The sequence below is a fragment of the Amblyomma maculatum genome, chromosome 5, assembly GCF_055883805.1.
Source record: "Amblyomma maculatum isolate TAMU_Amacu chromosome 5, ASM5588380v1, whole genome shotgun sequence".
NCBI lineage: Eukaryota > Metazoa > Arthropoda > Arachnida > Ixodida > Ixodidae > Amblyomma > Amblyomma maculatum.
In genome coordinates this window covers 29,893,458-29,907,172 of record NC_139348.1, presented here as the reverse complement: position 1 = coordinate 29,907,172, position 13,715 = coordinate 29,893,458, and positions in this window count along the sequence as shown.

The window sequence follows — 13,715 nt, the reverse complement described above, 5'->3', positions numbered from 1 at the left end:
TGCCTGGGATTCGATCTAACTGAAGCTGACCGTGAGGGTGGAAAATCACAAATAGCGTTTCGTAGTTAGATGCCTGGGATTCGATCTAACTGAAGCTGACCGTGAGGGTGGAAAATCACAAATAGCGTTTCGTAGTTAGATGCCTGGGATTCGATCTAACTGAAGCTGACCGTGAGGGTGGAAAATCACAAATAGCGTTTCGTAGTTAGATGCCTGGGATTCGATCTAACTGAAGCTGACCGTGAGGGTGGAAAATCACAAATAGCGTTTCGTAGTTAGATGCCTGGGATTCGATCTAACTGAAGCTGACCGTGAGGGTGGAAAATCACAAATAGCGTTTCGTAGTTAGATGCCTGGGATTCGATCTAACTGAAGCTCACCGTGAGGGTGGAAAATCACAAATAGCGTTTCGTAGTTAGATGCCTGGGATTCGATCTAACTGAAGCTCACCGTGAGGGTGGAAAATCACAAGTGCTTCTGGATGAATTGATGGGAGTTGTTTGCTGCGTTGGGGTGCGACACGCGTTGCTTTTGTTGCGGGCGGTGAACGAGTTGGAGCCGCACCATATCAGTCGGCGTCGATGCATTTGTCGACGCGTTCCGAGTGCCAGTGTGAGCGTCTCCAGTCACGCTATGCAGTTGTTGAGGGCGGACTTGTCAGGCTTCTGCTCTCTTTGCTGCACGGGTCTTGTACAGTCATGGAGAGCTGTAAGCCATTTCTTTGAATGCGTTTCTTACTTCGTCCTTCCACAGTGATCTTTATGTTATAGCCGGCTGTGCCGGATGGTGCACTGGGAGGCGCAGTTGTTAGGCTTAACGGCGGCTCAACAGCGCTGCACTGAGCCGGTTCACAAACAGCGAAAGTCCGTTTTAGGCTCGTTTTGAGCGGTTCGTAGATGATCATGGAACACTTATGTAGCTTGTCATATAACTCTAGGCTTCTATGGAAAGTGTGGCAGGAAAACAACGTACCTGTCTGGTTGGGGACTTGAAACAAACGTTTGAGAACAGCAACCAAAAATATTAGAGCCCGGCGTTTCCAGACCAACTCGGTCCCTTCCTCAGGGGCGACTAAAGTTCGAGGCCCGCAGTAGCAAGCAGCGGCCTTTGCTTCCCCTTTCCCAACACGTGGCGGAATCTAATTGTGTACGCGGAAGGTAGCGTCCCCGGTTTCCTATTCACTGCTGCAGCTGTCAGCCTAATGAACCACGACTCGATGGGACGTCTTTTGAAAGGATTGGTTTCCATGCAAGGACGCTCACCTCCTCAAAGGCGATTTTATGGTAGGCGCGCTCGCAGTGCTCGGCGAGGGGTTGCTTTCCGAGTTCATTTGCCGGACGTCATTTTTGTGATGTAATGTTCGCTGATGGAGATCTTTTGTTTCGCCGATATACGAGGCCGGGCACTCGGAGCACGGGATTTTATAAACAACGCCTGGTTGTTTTTCTCTGGGGATGCGGTCTTGTTGTAGCGGTAGAAAACGGCCGACTGTTGAGGCAGTGGTTGATCCTGGCTGTACGGGGCTGGACGTGGTAGGTCACTGCCGCTTGCGGCGGGGTTGTTGTGGCTGTAGGAAGAAGGAAAAGAAAATGCAAGAGCCTGCTACTGGCTCTGTAGCTGAGGCACCTCCGCTGTCTTAGCTGAATGACTGATTTATAGGAAGGGAAAGGCACGGTAACTGTCTCGCTTGTTTTCTGTGCACACCTAAAAAAACTGATTTATTTATAGGAAAGGAAAGGCGAAGTAATTGTCTCACTTGTTTTGTGTGGACACCACAACCTCGTTTCGCCTCCATCGAAACGCAGCCGCCGAGGACGGGTTCGAATCCGGGTACTCCGGCACAGTAGTCGGGCGTCTTACCACTGCGCCGGCACTGCGGTGACAGGACGCAGGCCACTCAAGACCATATACTGTGGGAATGCGCCAGCAATCCCCCTCCAAAGACACTCTTGCCAGCTCCCTCAGCGGAGGAATGGGACAAGCTGTTGGCCAGCCCAAGGAAAACTACGCAACTGGCCCTCGTCACGCGAGCTCAAGAGGTCGCTCCCGACTGGAGGCCACCCTAGACTCGCCCCAGCCCGAAATAATTCCTTTCATTTCGTGGCAATAAAAGTTGTTACCACCACCTAACGTCCCAAAGCGACTAAGGCTATTAGAGGCCGTAGTGGAGGACGCTGGAAATTTCGACCACCTGGGGTTCTTTAACGTGCACTGACATCGCACAGCACACGGACGCCACTCCGTTTCGCCTCCATCTAAACGCAGCCGCCGAAGTCGGGTTCGAACCCGGGTACTCCGGCACAGTAGTCGGGCGTCTTACCACTGCACCACCCCAGTGGGGCAAGGCAGTGAAAGTGAAAAGAAAGGGGAGCCGTAGTGGAGGGCAACGGAGTAATTTCAACCACCTGGGGATCTTTAACGTGCGCTGACATCCCCAAGTGGTCGAAATTACTCCGTAGCCCTCCACTACGCTCCTTCTCTCTTTTCACTTTAACGTGCGCTGACATCGACGGTGGTTGGGACCGCCACCTCCCCTTCCCGCACCCCTCCACAAAAGAGGCGATCCACCAACCAGCCCACATCCACCCCGGAGGTGGAGACCGACATCCGCCACACAGCCTCGTTTCTTGCCCATGAGCAGCGCCTCATGGCCGCAATTTCTGCCCTGCGTACCGACACGCAGAAAAAGATGGAACAAATGATCGAACGCGTAGCCAGAATTGAGGCCCGCCAGAGTGATAATATTAATAATAATAATAATAATAATAATAGTTGGTTCACAGGAAGGGAAAGGTGCAGTATCTGTCACACTTGTGTCTGTGGACACCTGAACCGCGCCGTAGGGGGAGGGGGAAGGTGGGAGTTAAAGTGGAAAGAGAGACAGAGGAGCCGTAGTGGAGAGCTACGGCGTAATTTCGACCACCTGGGGATCTATAACGTGCGCTGACATCGCACAGCACACGGACGCCTCTTCGTTTCGCCTCCATCGAAACGCAGCCGCCCGAGTGCCCACGAAGCCGAACTTGCCCAGACGACCCTAATGGTGTCATTCCTCCTCCCCTCCCAATCCCCCTGCACCAGCAGGGGCACCCGGGCCTCGTGATGGTCAGACACCCCTCACGCCTTAATTTCTGGCAGTGGAAGTGCCGTGGTTTCCGCAGAAAGCGGAACGCGCTGCAGCTCCACCTCCAGAACATCCCTCCCTCCGAGCTCCCCGTTTTAATCGCCCTCCAAGAAACTTTCTCCAAAGGCAGTGTTTTCCCTCCTCGTTCCGCAACCCCCCCCCCCCCCCCCCCCGAACATTGCCACTCTGGTTCACAGCAACTACACGGCGATAGAGCATCCTCTCGACGTTCCAGAGTGCACGCACCTTTTCCTAGAACTCCTCCACCGGCGGCGACAGGATGCCAGTCTCTTTGTTCTTAATGTCTACAGCCCTCCTCGCACACCTTCAGCTCCTCTCCTCCTCCTTCTACGCAAAGCCCTTTCTCGCGCACATCGCAACGCGCTCCTCATTCTTGGGGATTTCAATGCACATCACGTTAGCTGGGGTTATCCCGGGAACTGTAGGAAAGGTCTCGCGTTGTGGATATTCATCCAGAACAAACAGTTATCCGTCCTTAATGGTTTTTCTGACCCAACCCGCATCGGCTCCAGCGTCCAACGCAACACTAATCCGGACCTTTCCATCTGCAAAAACGTCATGGACGCAGCGTAGACGAACACCTGGGTCTTTCTCGGCAGCAACCACTATATCCTGTCCATCTCTTTCTCTCTTCCTAGCCTATCCTCCCACCAGCGTCTGAGCCAGGTAGTCGACTGGGATCGGTTCCGCCACTCACGGCGACATGCCGCCCCCCCCCCCTCCATCTCAGACCTTTCTCAATGGACTGCCACCTTGCTCAAAGATGTTTCATCCGCCACCTCTACCGTCCCTACCCCTCCTCACTCCTCCACGGCTGACAGCCGCCTCCTTCACCTATGGGAGGCGCATCATTCCCTGCACCGCCGCTGGCTTTCACAAAAACACAATCGCTCACTACGCCTCTGCCTTGCCCGCCTGGGTATGGAAATTGAGGAGCACAGCTCATACCTCACCAGGCAGCAATGGGGCCAGACATGCGACCGCATGGCCGGTAATCTCGGGCTGAGGCATACGTGGGTGCTCCTACGTGCCCTCCTTGACACGTCGCATACCAAGGCCACGCAACTCAGGGATGTGACGCGCCTCCTACAATCCTCACCGCTATCCGATTCCGATTTCCTTCTTGCACTCCGAGATCGCTATCTCTGTACTTCCCCTCCGTCTCCGCTCCCTTCCTACATCGGCACCAATAATTCTGCGCTTGACGCAGATATCACTTTGGGAGAGGTTTGTGCGGCGCTACATAAGCTCCGCACCACTTTAGCACCAGGAGCAGACCAAATTTCTATCAAGGCCCTCCATAACCTGGACACACCATCCCTAGAGGCCATTACGGACCTCTTTAACAAACATTGGCACGAAGGCACTCTGCCTTCTCAGTGGACCCATGCTAAGGTAACCTTCATCCCCAAGCCCGGCAAACCCATAGACATTCAATATCTCCGTCCTATTTCCCTCACCTTTTGTCTCAGTAAGCTCTTTGAGCACGTCGTTCTAGACCGCTTGCAGAGCTTCCTCGAGGACAACCATCTTTTCCCCGATTCGATGTTCGGCTTTCGCCCATCCCTCTCTACATAAGATGTCATGCTCCAGCTCTCCGAAGAGGTCCTTCACCCTCTTCACGCCAAGCGCACTCGCGCGATCATGGCACTGGACTTGACGAAAGCATTTGATAATGTCTTCCATACCGCCATCCTAGATGCCCTTTCTACCGTTAACGTGGGTTCCCGAATCCATGGTTACATCAAGGCTTTTCTTGCCCATCGCACGGCTGAGATCTCATTCGGCAGCCTCTCCTCTCCCGCTTTCCCTCTTGAAAATCGAGGTACCCCCAGGGTTCTCTTCTCTCTCCCCTTCTCTTCAACATCACCCTTTTCCCTATGGCACGTGCTCTAGCTAGCATTCCTAACCTCTCCCATGCTTTCTACGCTGATGATATCACCCTCTGGGTGACTACCGGCAGTCTTGGAGAGATGGAAGCCGCTCTCCAGGCGGGCGCTAAAACGGTCGCCGATTATGCTCGCATGGTTGGGCTTGCTTGTTCCCCGTCCTAGTCGGAGCTCCTGCTCCTCCTGGCTCGAGGCATAGTTCCAACCTCATCTCCTAACCTTAACCTATTGACGGACATCCCACCCCTTCTGTCTCTTGCATCCGTATTCTCTGTCTCATTCTCCAATCCAATGGCAAACACACTACTGTCCTTTGCCGCCTTACTACCACCGTCCAGCAGACGGTACGGCTGATTCGGCGGGTCGCTAACCGACACTGCGGCATGCGCGAGCACGACCTCCGTCGTCTTGCTCAGGCCTTTGTGCTAAGCCGCCTTGTCTACTCCCTCCCCTACCTCTTTCTGTCTCGTACCGAGGAAGACAAGGTCAACTGTCTCATCCGCCAATCCTATAAGTCGGCTCTCGGGCTTCTCACTTCCACCCCCACTTCTCGTCTACTGGCGATGGGCGTCCACAATACTCTTTCAAATCTTGTGGAGGCCCATCGCGTGGCACAACACGATCATTTATCTCGCACCACCCCTGGCAGAGCCCTTCTTACTTCCCTTCGTTTGACCCCTGTCTCCCCTATCTGTGTCACCCATCCCTTGCCCAGCTCCCTCTTCTCCATGCTCACTGTCAAGCCCCTTCCCTAGAACATGCACCCTGAGCATCATGCCGCTCGCCGATCAGCCCACGCCTCCACCCTCTGGTGTCAGTATGGTACACGGTCCGACGCCGTGTATGTTGATGCGGCACCCTACCTCTCGCATCTCGCCTATGCCCTGGCCACTGCCTCTAACACACGAGCCCCCCTCTCAGTCCCCACTATCCATGCTCTCACTTCCACTGCCGCAGAGGAAGCAGCCATCGCCCTCGCCATTGCCAGCACACCAGCCCTTTTTATGTTTAGCGACTCTAAGACCGCAGTCCGTAACTTTGCAAAGGGTAGAATCTCTTCCTCTGCGCTCAATATCCTTGAGCACTCCTCCCCCCCCTTCCCGATCTATCCAACTCTTTTGGGTTCCGGCTCACGCAGGACACCCTGGAAATGAGGCTGCAAATTCTATCGCTCGCGAGATGACCGACCGAGCTGGCCCCCTCCCCCCCGGGATGGACACGCGTGACTCCCTCCTCACCTTCCATGACATCACCCTCCACTACCGCAACTCCCGATTATCCCTCCCTTCCCCTCACAAGTCCTTATCCAAAATCGAACAGAATACGTGGCGCCATGTACAGGCCCACACTTTCCTCTCCCCTGCACGCCTTGCCCTTATTCATCCCGGTGCCTTCTCGCCCCAATGCACGCTTTGCAGCTCTCCCCAAGCAGAGTAGGCTCACATTCTTTACTCTTGTCCGGCGCACGTTCCCCCGTCTCCTGGCAAATAAACAGCCCGCAGCTGTGGGAGGCTGCTTTGGCCAGCTCGGAGCCGCATATTCAACAGCGGCTTACGACCTGGGCAGCGGAAGTCGCCGCCAGGCGTGACCTGGAGGCCACGACCAGCAGCCGGAAGGCCACCCACGGAACGGCGGCAACATAATTTTACTTTATTTAATTTTTTTGGCCTTCACTGAATAAAGTTTGTACCACCATCCCCTGATGGGGCTGGGACAAGTAGGTCACCGCCGCTTGCAGCGGGGGCTAGCCTGCCACAGAATTTTTATCAGTTGTAGGCCGCCATTGCATACGCCACCGTGTCGGTGGTGGACGACGGCTGTGGTTGCGGCGCGCGTCTTTCTCTCCCTCTTCCTTTTCTCTCTTCTCTCGGCACGAGGCAGCGGAGGTGGCTCAGCTACAGAGACAGTAGCAGGCCCGTGCATTTTCTTTTCCTTCTTCCTACAGCCACACCAACAACAACGCTGACATCGCACAGCACACGAACACCTCTTCGTTTCGCCTCCAACGAAACGCAGCCGCCGAGGTCGGGTTCGAACCTGGGTACTCTGGCACAGTAGTCGGGCGTCTTACCAACCTCCGCTGCCTCGTGTGGACAGAAGAGAAAATAGGGAAGAAAGAAAAAGAATAGGTAGAGAACAGCGAGCACCGCAACAGCCCTCGTCCCCACCGAAGCGGCGGCGGGTGCAATGACGACCTACAACAGATAAAAATTCAGTGGCAGGCTAGCCCCAACCGCAAGTGGCGGTGGCCTCCCTGTCCAGCCCTATCAGGGCCAGAAACAGCCACCGCTTGCGGCGAGAGCTACAGAGCCAGTAGCAGGCCAGTGCATTTTCTTTTCCTTCTTCATACAACCACAACAACAGCTAGCCTGCCACCATATTTTTATCTGTTGTAGGCCGTCATTGAACCCGCTGTTGTTGTTGTGGCTGCAGGAAGAAAACATTGGCTGTGGCTTAGCTTGGTTAAGCCTGGTGATTGCGAAGCAATACGTGGTACTACTATTGTACCGCTTATGGTGATGCTTGGCTGTGCTATATTCACCATGGTGATGCTCCGGTTATGTTTGCTGTTATGGCTATGGTGACGCTTGACTGTACTATGTTTAGCTATGGTTTTAGCTTGTGGGGCTCCGCAGCCCCTTTAGGTGTTTTAAACCGCGCGCGCGTCTTTCTATTTGTATTGTGTTTGCACGGGCAGCGCGAGTGCGCATGAGCAAGCAGATAATCTTGGGGGGCGGGATGTTAGCGGCGACAGACGAGGTTAGATAAGCGCGTTAGAAGCGAGGTGCGGGGCTTTTTTGCGCCGGCGGAAAGGCCGGCGCGGGGCAACCGGCGAGCGTCATGGGCCAGCAGGGTGTGCTAGGACGACCGAAAGAAGATCGCCGACGCGAAGATGGAAGCACTGCCTGCAGGAACAGCCTAGGCGTATTTCTGTGAGTTGCTGTGCCGCGAGGGGCAATCTTTCTTGTGTCGCCGTTAGCGCTTTGGCCCCATTGCTCGTTTTATTCGCCCCGCAGTGTGTGTTGTTTCGCCGCGATAAGGCCCTGACATTGTTGCCGCTTTCCGTTGTTCTATTGTAACGAAGTGTTCGCACGTTGAACTTTCTTGACGGCACGACGGCTCCGCCGCATTGAAGAAAGGGACCAGGCGATTTCGTTTGATAACACAAGTTAACTGAATTTAATAAAGATGAACTCAAACAATAATTAAAGCGAATCCAGTAGTACCAAATAAACAACTAATTCAAATTAACAACACATCAGTCCGCCAACGCGACATCTTCCAAGCAGGGGTCCCGAGCAGCAGCTCGGATGGTCGCCGTCCTCCCTTACTTGCCGCCAAAACCCCTCTCCCAACGTTCTTCAGGATTCTCCAGGCAGTGTTTGTTACCAGGCGGAAATGCGCTTATCGGAGCCAATGAGACGACTTTCTTTACAGCTGAGAAACCAATAGGACGCCGGTGCCCGCGAGGTTGTTTCCTGGCGAGCACCGCGTGAATTTCTAGAAGACGCGGCGCATCTCCGCCTGGCACCCAAACACACAAAAGGTAAACCAAAAACACATGGGCCGCAAGGACGCAGACGGCACAAAACACAAAGCTCCGTCCCTGCTCTCAGCCGTCGCCCCCAAGCCCTCAGGCGTTAACCGGTTGGGACGCGAGCTTTCAACAGCTCGCCTCCTTCACAGCCGTTAACCATTTTCCGAACGGCGTACATCGTGAATACCCCCCCAAGAAGAAGGGGAAAGCACAGCGACGCCGTGCAAAAGAAAAAAAGGACCGCTCCCCGGCTGTGCACGGGTCCGGAAAACGGCGCGCGACATAGGCATAGCTCGCTATGCGACACCTCCCCCCTATGAAAAAGAGTGTCCCACTCGGTCACAATCATGCCCGTACAAATAAACCGCAAGGAAATGCTATGAATAACTATGTACAAGGTTCAAAAATGAAATTACGTCTACCGGATAGGACCACACAACAATACGAAAATGGAATAAAATATACGCAATGCCGAAAAAACGAGAAAATATAAATGTCAGGTGAAACAGATTACAACCAGGAAGGTAGAGAAGAACACTTACACGCAATAAAACATTGGCATATCAGTCAAAATGTTACAGGGCACATTCAAAATGTCCACTTGCACGTATTCACACAAAACACAAAACATTCGGGAGTATATACAAAGTCATGGCGGATTAATTAACACTTCCGTCCGCGCTGTAATACATCTCGGTATCACTGTCATAATCGGTCCTTACTCCTTTGGGGTTGGTGCGAGTTCCCGTGGGTCTACACTGAAATGTTGATTCGGAGTATGAATATGTCTCAGTCGCACTTCCAGCAGAGGTACCGCGATCACTGTTTTTCACGGTCGAGGCCGCTACACGTTTTGGCCTTGCGGAGACACGAACACAGCGCTCAAACGCATGCACATCATCACCACGATCACCGTTTGCTGACTCGTCGTCGGCGTCTTCATCAGAAGCAAGCCGTGGGTGGTAGTGTTTCAGACGTTCAGCGTTGACGACATCCCGCTTTCGGCCGGTGCGATTGATGACCTCCCAGTTATTTTCTGATACCTTCCGGAGCAGACGGAACGGCCCGTGGTATCTGTGGAGCAGTTTGGTGGTCTTTCCTTTCGATCGAGAAGGCGTCCACAGGTACACAAGGTCTCCCGGATAGAAAACAGCATCCCGTCGTTTGGAGTCGTATGCCCTTTTGTTCTTTTCTTGCCGGTCTTTCTCACGCTGAGCTACGACTTGGCGCGCCTGGCGAAGCCGGTGCACCACCTTGTGAGCATCCACTTCGTCACAGTCGACCTGCGCGACACCGAGGGCCACCTCAACAGGAAGTGTTGGCTCGTGTCCGTGAAGAAGAAAAAACGGTGAAAAACCTGTTGTTTCGTGTTGCGACGAATTATAGGCGAAAAGAACATAAGGCAGGAATTCGTCCCAGTCCCGATGATGCGAGGAGACATACATGCTGAGCATGTCGGCAAGCGTGCGGTTGAAACGTTCGCACAAGCCATTGGTTTGCGGGTGGTACGCTGTTGTTTTCACGTGGTCTGTACCCATGGCTTTAAATATTTCCTCAATCAAGGAAGCAACAAAATGTTGTCCGCGGTCCGTAATGATGCGGCCTGGTGCCCCGTGGCGTAGGACGATCTCTCGCACAAAGCCCTGCGCGGCCTCAGCAGCTGTAGCCGCCGGGCATGCTACTGCTTCGACCCACTTCGTGTGGTAATCAGTCATCACGAGGATGTAGCGGTTTCCGGATTGACTCTTCGTAAATGGTCCCAAAAAGTCCATTCCAACCTGTTTAAAAGGCATTCCCACCGGGGGAAGAGGCTGGAGAAACCCGATTGGTTTGCCCGGTGGGGCTTTGCGCGTCTGGCAGTCAGGGCAAGACAGCACGTAGTTTGACACCTGCGCGAACATCTTAGGCCAGAAGTAACGCCTACGTATCTTCTCCCATGTGCGCTTGACCCCGAGGTGTCCCGCCGTGAGATCATCGTGGCAGCCCCTTAGCACCTCTGACCGCAAACATTTTGGTACAACCAGTGCGTCATAGTCTGACTCGAAACCTTTCGCTCGCCTGTGCAACACACCGTTGATCATTCGAAAACACCGTGCCGTTTTTTTCAGTGTTCTGGCAACGGGTGAATCCGGGTTCTCCAGGTGTCCTATCACTTCCCTCATCCAAGGGTCTTCCCTCTGCTTCATGCCTACATCCACGCGACCTAGCACAAGCAGCGGTGCAAAGTGATCTTCACTAACCGGTGCCGGCTCGCGTGGCAGGCGAGAAAGGGTGTCTGCATCTGCGTTCTTCAAACCTGGGCGGTGTTTGAGAGTCAGGTCAAACTCTTGTAACAGCAGGGACCATCTCATGAGGCGTCCATTCGGATTCTTGACATTCATCAGCCATGCGAGGCTGGCTTGATCTGTGATCACGGTGAAGTTACTGCCGAATATATAAGGTCGAAACTGCCTACAGGCGTACACGACAGCCAGACATTCCTTTTCTGTGGTGCTGTAATTAGCTTCCGCTTTGTTGAGATGACGGCTGGCATAGGCGATGACATGTTCCCGACCCTCGTCTTTTTGAACCAGCACAGCACCAAGACCGTAGTCACAGGCATCCGTATGGATTTCGATGGGCTTGCCTGGCTCGAATTGACGCAGAACTGGCGCGGTAGTCAGCTTCTCTTTGAGCGCTTGCATTGCCGCCTGGCATGCCGCGTCCCACTCAAACGAAACATTCTTTCTTGTCAAATTAGTCAAAGGTCGGGAGATTCGGGAGAAATCCTTGATGAAACGCCGATAATAATTGCAGATTCCCAGGAAACTCTGAACTCCTTTCTTGTTTTTTGGCGCTGGGAGCTTTTCGATCGCGGCTATTTTGTCCGGATCTGGTCTGATGTTCTCTCCAGTCAACACGTGCCCGAGATACCTGATTTCTTGTTGGCGAAGCTGCATTTTTCCGGCTTCAGACGCAAGTTGGCTTCATCAAGAGCGCTTAACACCTTTTCCAAGTCCTCTAGGTGAGTTTTCATGGTCTTCGAGAAAATGACAATGTCATCCAAATAGGCCAAACACACCCTCCAGAGAAGACCACTCAAAACTTTGTTGATCATCCTCTGGAATGTCTCGGGAGCATTGCACAGACCGAAAGGAACGACATTGAACTCGTACAGACCGGAGCCGCATGCGAATGCTGTCTTCGACTTGTCCTCTTCGCGGATTCCTACCTGCCAATAGCCTGAAGTGAGGTCAAGCGTCGTGAAATATCGAGAACCCTGCAGCAGATCCAAAATGTCATCGATTCGCGGTAATGGGTGCACGCCTTTCTCGGTAACCGCGTTCACTCTTCGGAAATCAACGCAGAAACGCCAACCTCCCTGCGGCTTTTTCACGAGAACGACGGGCGATGACCAGGGACTGTGCGACTCTCTGATCACTCTGTCACGAAGCATCTCTTCCACTTGCGCTTTAATGACCTCCCTCTCGAAGGGTGAGTGGCGGTACGGATGTTGACAAATGGGTGCTGAGCTGCCCGTGTTTATAGTATGCTCCGTTACGTGAGTGCGCTGAATCGGATTGTGCTCGCCGGTAAACAGGTGACGAAACTTATGAATAACGGACAAGAGCTCATCCCTCTCAGATGGCGTCAGGTGTGGCCCAGTTTGGACGTCAAAGTCCTCTGTCGCAGTGGGGTCGTGTGGCACGGCGAGTCCGAGTTGCGCCTCATGAAGTGATGTGGCCCAGCCGATCTTCGCGTCGCGATGTACCACTATCGGCAGCAAGGTAGGGTTTGCAACACGGACGATTCCCATCCCACCAACCACGTTCACGACAGTCCGCGCCACCTGCAGTCCACTTCTAAGGGTTGACTTTGGCTCGACAAGCTGAATTCCGTCTCTCGGTATATGTACCCTTAAAATGGCTTCCGTACGAGGCTCGATGGAAACTTGGTCTTTACTTCGTGCAGTGACCACATTTGACTGCGATTGCACGCTAGTATTGAGGTGCAGCTGGTACACTTCACTCCCTATTTTTAGTTGTTTACGGAGGAAGTCAATCAGCAGGTTTGCCTGCCGGCAAAATGGGAGCCCTCCTATCAACTCATAAGGGCAGTCCTTGAGGACAATGAATCTTACGCTGAATCTGGTCGATCCGAATTGAAGCACTACTTCTGTTTCTCCTACAGGTGCTAATAAGTCTCCGCTGATTCCTTTGATAAAAGCAGTGCCCTCAGTTAGTTCGACTTTTGAAGCAATTTTAGCCACGAAGCTGGAAGAAATGATGTTTACGGAGGCGCCAGTGTCGATGAGAAGGGTGGTCTTCAAATTATTTGCCTCGACTTGGACCGTGAGGAGTTGGTCTTCGGTCATCACGCTCACAGATCGGCCAGGCTGACCACCTAATAAGCCCGGCCGTTCCCGTTTCCCGGATTGGGAGCCTGCTCGTCGCGCGCATTTCTCTGTTCGCGGTCCTCGTCTCTCCATCGCTGGCGACAATTCCGAGCTATGTGACCGCTTCGGTTACAGTAGTGGCATCGCGGCCGTCCGTCGTCGTCACGCGAGGTTCTATGGGGCAATGGCGCGCGCCTACGAAAAATTTCTTCTTCCATTGTCTTTAGACGTCCGGATAATGATTCTAGAGAGGCGGCGATCGCCTTGAAATCTTGCTCACCTGCGAGCCTTTGTTGTTGACCATGGAAGGCAGCAGTGTAGGTGGGAAGTAGGTGGTGCTGCCCAGATCCCGGCACAGTCAACGGACGAGGCTCGTTGTTAGCGCTGCCAGCTGTTGGCAAGATGTCCGAACTACAAACACAGGGTCCCGTTGCCAGGTAGGTGGTGTTTGCTGCGGTGGCCGGCAGCACCCGGGAAGTGAAACCCATCAGCGCGGCCCGACTGAGGCGTTGCAGTGTCTGCAGGAAGTCGGCGCAGCTGGACGGATTGGATATTATCATCTTCTCCATTGTCGCCGGTTGCAGGCCCCGCAGCAGATGACGCAATTTGTCTTCTTCCGGCATTTTGCGGTCGACCCTGGCGCACAGCTGCAGCACATCATAAAAATATTGCTCCGGAGACTCCGACGGCAGGTGTATTCGATTCTGCAGCCGAAGGTGAGCGATTTCCGTCGCGTGGCGGCTGCTGAAGCAGGTCTTGAGCTTCGCC